A 10,217-nucleotide genomic window follows, 5' to 3' on the forward strand; every position below is an offset into this window, starting at 1 on the left:
ATATATACATATTCACCCGACAGTTGTTCTTGTTGCTGCTGTGGTGTGCTACTTGCAGAGTCAGTTCCGCTCACAGAGCCCTTACATGAAAGAGTGTATGTTACATAAAAGTATATGTTACGTAAAAGAGCGTATGTGTTCTATGGTGTTGCCTAGGCTGAAGGCTGCACTGACCACCAGGTCCTTTCTTCTGCACAACTACCAGTGAGTTTGGCAAGAATTATCATGTGGGGGAAGATATTTAATAACTCCTCCGGGATGAAAACAAATGTCTCTCATGTCACTGGATGCAGTATTGAGCAGAGCTGGAGGAAAAAAAGTACTAACATCAGCAGATCTACAAAACGTTAGAAAAAATATTTTTAGAAAATTGCCAACCTCATATTTTCAATATATGGTTTGCCAAAAATATGTGAAACTTAGAAATGATCCCCCAAATGTATGTATGTTTGCACAAGTGCATGAGCACACTTAGCAGGTGCTATGAACTCAATTGTATTCTAATAGGTGTTATAAATCCTAACCTCTCTGCCTGGGGTTATAATCCCATTTAGGAATAACTGATCTTTGTTATGTTAATGAGGCATCTTAATGCTCATTATTGTAGGGTGTGTCTTGAGTCAAACTTTTATAATATATAAAAGGAATAGATTAAGTAAACAGCAGGGGGAGTAGATGCCAAGTCATAGGGCAAGCTCCAAGAACCCAGGAAACAAGGACCCTCCAATGGAGCCCACAGAGAAAAAGAGAGCCATCCCCTAGAGCCAGCATTTGGAATTCAGACATTCTGCCTCCTAAACTGTGAGGAAGTAATTTTCTGTATCTTAAAGCCACCCATGTGTGGTATTTCTGTGCTAGTAGTGCTATAAAACTAAGACAATAGGCATTTATACTCTTCAATGGCTTCAACAGAATCAGAAGGGGTAAAAATTCTGTCACTTCACTTTGGAAATGCAATCTTCAACTCTCCTTGTGCCTGGATTTTTTAGGGGGGGAAGGAATGATCTCTCCAACAGATCAAATTAGTCACCCCCTCACAGAGGGATGGCATAAAAACAATGTTGCTTAAGATATTTTAAGACTTGGACTGAAATTGCAGCTATACCAACAAAAGAAAGATCAAGAAGGGAAGCGAGAGTTTGATGAAAAGAATCTTTGGTACAAGACCACATCCATCTGTGGGCACCACATCTGACCACAGTCTAGAGAACTGTCTTTATGATTAATTCCCATCTCTGCTGCTGAATCGATCATGCAGTGATCTGCATTGATTATTAAGGTGAATGAAATAACTGGATCAGACATGGCTTACCAGTGCAAATTGACTAATTCATCAACACATAAAGATTTCAGGAGAAATATTAGTGATTGTCACATATCACCAGGAAAGGAATTACCCTGAACTTGTCAAATCTGCTGGGCCCATTTTTGGTGACATATATGGTATTTTATAAATAAACACATTTTACTGTAGGACTGTAAACCCAATGCCTATCACAATAGTAAAAAAACAAACCCCAAACAACTATTTAATCCTGAGTCACACAGGTGCAAATTAAAATAAAAACAAAACTAGCCCTTTTGCAGTTGAATTGCTGCTCAGGAAAGAGTCATGGGGGTCATTTACTCTTTTAACATGGCCTGCTGCTTCGTTCTCAAAGGTTGCAATTTTAGGTCACTCTCAGTACCGGCAAATTCTAATTATAAAAGATGTCCCATGATCAATTTCCTGAAACTCTGAGCCTAATGTGAAGCAAAATTAACTCGGAAATATCCACTTGTATTTATACCCATTTCCAATAGAATCTTCAGCACTTAATATTATTATTCAACTAGATAAATTAGAAACGTTAAGTCAAAAGTTCAAATAAAATTTTATGCCAGCATGATTAGTAGTTCTGTATACAGAGTAAAATTACTAAGAACAAAAAAGACAGTATAACAATGAAGTGGTTCTCAGGTTTAGATGTTTAAGTCCATTCGATGCTACTGTGGGGTGTATATGCATTGGTATGTGCACATATCATTTTTATTCTAAAATATTATTCAAACAGAGGGGGGAAAACAACTTTTGGAGGATTAAGAGAATTTGACAAACTCACAATAAGAAGAAAGCCACAGGGAATTTAAAATTGGCTACTAACAAGTGCAATGATTTGGGTTTTTACAGACTCAGTGCCACTGGGAACTAGCGCACTCCCAAGTGATGGAGTCATGGGAATTGTTCTCCAAAATATCCAGCATCTATTCCATGTGCCTCTCAATTTACGAAATATCTCTGTCTGCAATTACGTCACATGACAGAAGGCTCAAGATGAGCTTTAAGGAAATATCTTCAGACAAAAGAGAAAATTTGATGGAGTGATGAATAAAGAGAGCCCAGTGAGCATTGTTTGGAGAAGAGCTACTGACACGCATCTCACTTGTTTTTGAAAAGCAAATACGGTAAGATTGAGAGTCACTGGTGACAGTAGCTAACTGCCAACTATTTAGATTGGCTTGCCACAGCATATGCTGGGACTCCCCATGCTCCTTGGGCCCTCGAAAAGAAGCTCTTCAGATTGGCAGTGAGGGAATATTTCCTTTGAACATTTAAGTAACATGCAAAGAGAGGGATCGAGAGCTATAAATGCTAATAATTAAAAAGTAAATGAGGAATGCCCAATGCAGAATACTTGAGAAGGCACGATAGATTTTCACATTCCCGGAAAATGACAGCCAGATGTGTGAAACTCCCTACCTTCTCAACTTCTGCTAATATCAGCAGTAAGAAGTACACAATTGAGAGAAAATATCAGGATACTTTAAGTAAAAAAAAAAATTGCCACAACTGGCAGGGGCGGGGAAAGTGCTTGAATATTCCAGAATGATTACTTTCCTTCTCCACTTTAAGGTCTAGTTCAAGAAAGAGATTTCTAGAGAGGAGATATTAGGCAAGTTGACGTGAAGAAGAAAGGAAAGGATGAAACCAACATTCACATTTTAAGATGTTATAATACAATTTAGAGACCTTTTATAACTTTTTACGATGGTTTCTTATTGGAGCAGGGATGAGGAACAGCAGTCAAACACAGTCTAAAGATGATATAGCAAAGAAACAACAGACTTAGCATCCTCTCAAAGCCAATAAATGGGGAAATACTATGGCTCGTGCTTGTTCGCTTCTGACTAGCAATGGTAAAAATAAACACCATCTCTTGGTATTTTTATATGCTGGAGATTTGTAATTTTATCTCCTAGTAGAATACATGCTATATGTTGATTGAGGAATGTAACAGAATCCTCAACCAAAGTCTATACATAATCTAATTTGGAATAATAAAACGAAATTAGAAACCAAAGTGTTTAACCTTCCAAACTTCACCGAGCATGATGGCAGAGTGAGAAGTTTGATTTATGACCTCGCTGCCTAGTTATGTCAGAGGTATTTGCCTGGAAGATTGTGGGACAGTGTCTTCTCTAATGAGTCAGCTTCCAGCATTCTTCGCCGCAGCAGCCGCCCTACCCATGAAGCACCTGTGCTGTTTGCCCACGTTCAGCTTTAATTACCTTTAAAAGTCAGCAAGACAACATCCGAATGCTCACATCTTATTAAATGATCCTCCGGATTTAAGGCTTTTAATCTCTTTTGAAGAAAGCTGACTTCATTGCCATCAAGAATTCTTATGCAGGGGAAGGCATGACCTACACGAAAATGTCCCTTTGCCCTTTTGGTTCCCTATAAATATCCTAAGGTTGGAAGTAAGGATAAATTAAGGAAATCAAATCTAGGGTGACTGAAAAAACCTTGCTGTCATGAATAATTAGAAAAAGAGGAGTAAGGGGAGACCAGCATGTGATGCGGTAAAGGTCAGACACCCCCCAAACCTTCACTATCTATCCCAGAAAACGGTTGGAAACAGAACGTCCAGCATGTGCCCTGCTTGAGCTCATGGGATGCTCTTTCATGGAGTCTTTTATTCCAGAAACACGGTTTATTATGTATCCGGTGGCATTTTCTTTCCTATGAAATAAATAATCTCATCACACACAATCTCATGAATGGGGAAGCCAACCGCTGTCTGGTGACTGCTGATCCATGGCAGCACCACTCGTGTCTGAGAAGGACTGTGCTCCACAGATTTTCAATGGTGGCATCTAAGAAAGAGATCACCGGACTTGTTTCCCATGGCACCTTGGGGAGACTTGAACCTCCCACCTGCCTGTAAGTGCCCTTTGCACAACCCCAGGACTCTTCGAGGATAGTAAAAACCAATTGCCGTTCAGTTGATTAAAACGGAACAGTGGTTTGATTGCACAGAGTAGCACTGCCCCGTCTGATTTCCAAGGCTGTCCCCCTTGTGGTTGCAGACCATCTCTTTTGCTCAAGGAGTGGCTGGCTGGTGAGTCCAATTTGCTGCCCTTTTTTGGTTTGTAGCTTCGTACTTGGCCAGTGTGTCACCAAGACTCCTTCCGAGAGGGAGAAGGGCAGGGTACTAGACAGCAGTACGGTGGCAGACCGTCTCTGATAAGCCCTATGATAAGCATAGGAGAAGCATCCAAATCTGGATAAGCAGAGAAGAAAGAATCAGAAAGATGTCTAAAGATCTTGTTTAGAGACGCGTGGAATTAACCAGGTAGGGGCAAAGCATGGGCAAAATAGTGTTTGGAGGAAGCTACAAAGGAGTTGAATGACATCAATCTGTTGGCCTTGCTTGGATGTGACTGATAAGTGTCCGTGTAAATTGTCTCCTAAAAGTAATGGAAAGTTACCAAACTGCAGTTATCAAGGGCAGGAGATGACCTTTACGTGTCCGTTTGGGGAAACACCCATCTGCTGAGTCTTCTGAGTCGCTGTGGGGCTAAGCTATGGAGGAGGTCAATAGCCATAAAGCTAATGCCTGGAAGATTTTTACTTTTGTTTTAGTTTTTTAATTTATTGCCGAGGGTGGTTTCTTAATCACTGTTTAACTGATATAAGCTTCTCACATATAAAGTGTACATGAAACCATGTTTCAGGATACTTCCAAGAGCTATAAAACCAAGTCACTTCTTAACTTGCTTTCCTTTCATTCCTGGTGGTCCAATGATCTCATTTAATAAAATATCTAGCCAGTCCACAGTATTATAGTACATTGCGGTAATCATTTTTTAAAGGAGGGTTAATCTGGTCAGTTTATAGTTTAATATTCAATTAGAGGCCAAAAATCATGGGATTTGACTCGATATTTGGCTTAACTGAACATACCTGACCTTTAGAAGAACACCCAAAAAATCCAAAGGAAATTCCAGAACAGTCCAATGGGTTGCATGCCGCCAGTGCATGCAATTTCTACAAAGGAATTATTATTTTCCCTTGGGATTATGATGCACTTTCTACCCATTCGTTTTAGAGTAGAAGCCCACCCTCGGGGCCCCAGCAAAGTTCTTCACAGCCCTGTGACATACTGAAGGTCTTCAACAAAGGGTATCATGGTTAATATTAACGGTATGCGCGCTAATGATAAATAGTCATGACTGCCCATACTGCCCAAGGAGAGGAACTACTCTGAATATCCTAGAAAGTAATTATAAGAGTGTAGTTTACTTTAAATGAATTTATTCATGTTGTCATGTATTTGCTTTACTTGTGTTTGCACACGGCAGCAGGCTATAGTCCCAAAGTCCAATACTAAAAATAAATAAAAAAGTACAACTCAGCCTTTGACTGATCTGCAGATAGGTGAAAGAAATGTCTGGGCGAATCAGAGATGGGTAATTAGCACCGAGCACACCACCATTGTCCCTCACCCACACGAAACCTGCCTCCGAGACAGCCGCCGATCATAAGTTTACTTGACTGCCACCCGGGAAGACTGTCATCCGGCCCCTGGCTGCTCAGATCCCCAAGCTGTGAGTCCTCCCACATTATCACAGACACCCCAAGCCCTCTCTTTGAAACATCCCCATGGAACACTCACTCCTTTCATCCAAAAGAGGACATCGGTTTACCTATAAAGAGTGAGGAAAAATGGGAAAATAAATACTTTACAAAACGTGTTTATATGTTTTCCTGGAATGGATCAGCCCTTGCAGGTGGTGTCAGTGTTGCCTTGCCTGTGATTCCCCACCCTCTTTATTCTTTTGCCACTCACAGAGCCCAGGGCCCAGAGGAAGGCAAGGTAGCCAAACTATTCTCTACAGGTTCCTCGCTTCTGATGAAGGCTCCATAGCAGAGTCGTGACCAATGGCCTGCGAGCAGACCTCTGCTGAGAGTTCTGGGAGCAATTTTTGCCTTTCTGATCCACGTGCTGCCCCTTGTTCATTCTGGTCGGTACAACCGACCGGGAATGCAGACAAAAGAGCGAGAGCCGCCTTCTAGTGCTCAAGAGGCAGCACACAAGGACGCAAGTGCTGTGCTACCCATAGGGGAGCAGAGCAATGGAGTCGTGAATATTGATGACATCGGAGTTTTGCTGAGCCACAGCTATCTGGTTAAGGCAATGTACTTGGGTTTTGTTTACACGTAGCTGACTCTTCGATGGGACATCAAGGGCAAGGGGAAAACAGGAAGAGGAAACACCCTGGGTGGCCATAGCGGAAACTGCCTCCTTGTCCACAGCTCAAATTACCGTTAGAAGTAATTCACCTGTGCTCACTGAAGCTGCTTCTTTTTTTGCATTGTTGTTCAAATCTCTACCTCATCAGAAGCCACAGGTGGTGCCATCAATTGGCACTGCGTGCTTCCTTTTCAAACTGAGAACAAATGAATAGCCTGACCTGCCCAGACTCCAGAGTGGGAGGTCAAGTTCTAGCAGCTGCGTAGAGAAGCCTGGACACCAGGGGGGGCGCCATCCCTCTCCCTCGGGGAGTAATTACCGGGCAGAGCCAGCAGGGCTGTCTCTTTCCTTGGCAGCTGAGCAACCTGTCCTCTGGGTACCGTGGACGGCCTATGCCCAGGCCCCTCTTGGACTCAGCCTGCTGAAGAAGGTCTTACCAACAGCATCCTGACCCAAGATTGTTCTTAATAAGAATCCTGAGCTGGCAGGGAAACTTGTGCAGGGTCTGACTTCAGCAATGGTATCTGAAATGGGTGAGGCCTGTCTTAGTTTCTCGGTGCTGCAGTAACAGAAACCCCACCGTGGGCAGCTTTAATGACTAGAAATGCATTTTCTCACCCTCCAGGAAACCAGTGCTGTTGTGTGCCTTCATGGACTTTGACTCAGTGACCCAATGAGAGAGCAGAAGCGCGGTAGAGGAGGTGGTAACCTTTACAGGAGCCGATCACCAGGTCTGTTCTTCAACGAATCCACTGATAGATAAGCTCAAGCCACCACCCTCTTAGCTGGCATCTGAGAGCATACCCAGGGCATCACTCCAGCTCTTTGATAGGCTTCTAGAAGGCCAAATTCAGGGCCTTCCTCTTTCACAGTGGTTCTCAACCTGTAGGTCGTGACCCCTTTGGGGGGTCAAATGACCCTTTCACAGGGGTTGTCAAATTCAAAGCAGTAGCAAAAGTACAGTGATGAAGTAGCAATGAAACTAATTTTATGATTGGGGGTCAGCACAACAGGAGGAACTATACTAAAGGGTCGTGGCATTAGGAAGGTTGAGAACCACTGCTCTAGTGGGAAGGCACTCTCTCTTTTCGCTCTAGTTTCCTATCCCCAGTGATGGTTTTTGTTACTGTTCTTCAGTGATCACTGGTGGCATATGTTTTTCATCTATTCATTCTTGCTTCTTGCTTAGTCTAATGCTCCTTTTACATTTCAAAGGCATTCAGTTTATGACATACCCTACCCTGAGCTGCTTGCCTTAGTTGCATAAAAAACCAAAACCTTATTCCCAAATGGGATGATCTCTACCCGTCTAGAATTCCAACACATATTTTGGAGGAGGCATCATTCAACCCTGAACGGCGTTCCTGCATATCATCTGTTGCCAAGAACCTCACACTCTCTGCCATCGCGTCCATGCTGGCTCACGGTGGCCCTGTCCTAGCACACGGAGACGGGACACACATGAGCTGATGGCAGCAGCATCCTCTGCCAGGCCAACAGCAATAGCCCGGGGAGAGCAGGATGAAGAATGTGAACCATGTGGTAGAAATGGTCACTTCATTTTAAACACAGCCTGGTGCACGTGTCTTCCTGATATCAGTAAGGCATAGAATGACAAGTACTCTCAGGAAACGCTTCCCAGAATGTTGGCTGCCAAAGAGGCTACTGCAATATTTAGTAGCACATGAGGTCTTAATGGAGACACACAGACACACATAGTGGTGCCAGGGCTTCCATGATGTCCAGACATTAGAATCAGCACTCACATACCCTGAGAGTGGCTGTCCACTCAGTAGTAGTGTGTTTTTCAATGTGTGGTTCCACCAGTCTGTCTTTTCTGTTTCAGTTTCATTAGACCTTTAGGGCACCAAGGATTCTTTTGCTATACTGCTGTTCCTAAATAATAGCAGCGAAAGTAAGACGGTGAATGATAAAGAATGCATGGCCTGAGTAACAGGGAGACATAAAGGAGTGGTGGGGACTATGGTGTATTCATGTTCTCATGTCATCTCAATGTCACATGCACTAGCCCAACTGGTCAATTATCACATGTGGGCCAACTATAGCTGATTGTTTCTGATTCTTTCAAAAACAGACAAAAATTTTAGGAAAATCACCAAAGTTTGTAAACACATTTCAGGTCAAACACAGTATGACAATCCTCTTGGCTTGCCAATGGAAGGTTTTAAATGTAAACCCCCAAAACATTAGTTGTTGTGATGAACATCTACCATAGTCAAAGTTTGTCTGCAGTCCTCAATCTCTGCTTCCCATTTTCCTGGTTCCTTGCCTATCTATCTCTAAGGTTCTCTCTTTTCTTTTTTCCCCTCTTCTCAAATAGATTTAATCATCAGGAGAATTAAAGTATTACATAGGATGGCCCTTGGACAACTAACATGTAAAAAAAACCTTCTGTAATTAAAAAATAATAATTTGTTTACAAAAACCAGGGAAGGATGTTCCAGGTAGCATTTCAGAGGTGAGACTTGGCAGTGTGGTGCATAGCCTTTCAGAGCAAACAACATCCCTCTAGTAACTTCTACAGAATGCCTTATTACAGATGGGTAACACATTCTTCTCTTCCTACACACACACACACACACATACACACACACACACGTGTGTGTGTATAAGTCTGAAATAGTTGTGATCACCTAACTAGCACTGTAAGGATAAACAGTTACCCTCGGAAGTGGCAGATCCGATTTTGTAATTATAATTTAGTTTAGACATTTTTTATTTGTTTCCTGGGCTGGGTTTCTAGTCAGTTTACATTCATTGGAAATATTATGATGAAAAGTTCCACTATTGGCCAAAACATATATTCTTATTAGGATCCAAGAACCAATCGCAGAAAATCAAGCAGGAAAGGGAATTCTCTGGCTATAGCTTCTCATAAGAGTGAAATAATCATTGTCCTCACCCTTTATCATAGTATATATCTTTAGAGTTTGAAAAGAACTTTCATTTTCCTAATCTCATTTTATCCACCAGTCTAATAGACAAACTGGCTTGTCCTTCAGTAAGAATTATGGGTGAAGGCATGATTTTAAAAATTACCTTGTAAGAAATTGTCAGAAGCAGCTTACATTAATTATAAAAATTATCCCAGTCCATATGGGACTTGATTATGATAAAGGAGACATCTCCAATAAGTGAGGTGTGGAAGCTTTTAAAATATGCCGACAAATTATTTAAAAGTATGTCTCTTTGAATGAAGTGGGGCAGAAGACTGAATTTGGTGACTTACATCTATTGAATAGAATGTGGCAGCTATAATGGGATGTCCCTTCCAAAATTATAGTATTAAAAAGATTCAGCTTCTATCTTAAGTACTATCTTTCTGTCTTAAGCCACTCACTTGGGGGGAGTTGAATGGCATCTCAACAGGCCCCTCAGTCATGTTACGGACATAGTGAGAAACAGAGGATGCCTCTCCCCCTTACCTGCTGGTAGAAACTAGCACCCACCAACAGACAGAAGAATTTGGAAGATGTTTGAACCTCCAGAACTCTGCCCAACAGCTTCATTATAATTTCATGAAAGATTCTATATCAAAACCACCCAGATAAAATGCCCTCTGGAAGAACGTAACAGCCTGTGTGATCACGAGGTGTCGAACTGATCACTGAAGACAAATGGGTGCATAAGCAAATGTGGCAAAGAGAGCTGATGGTGTCCGGCTATCAAAAAGTATAG

This window comes from Echinops telfairi, unplaced genomic scaffold, assembly GCF_000313985.2.
Source record: "Echinops telfairi isolate 266 unplaced genomic scaffold, ASM31398v2 ScPeMD7_23;HRSCAF=83, whole genome shotgun sequence".
In the NCBI taxonomy this organism is placed as follows: Eukaryota; Metazoa; Chordata; class Mammalia; order Afrosoricida; family Tenrecidae; genus Echinops; species Echinops telfairi.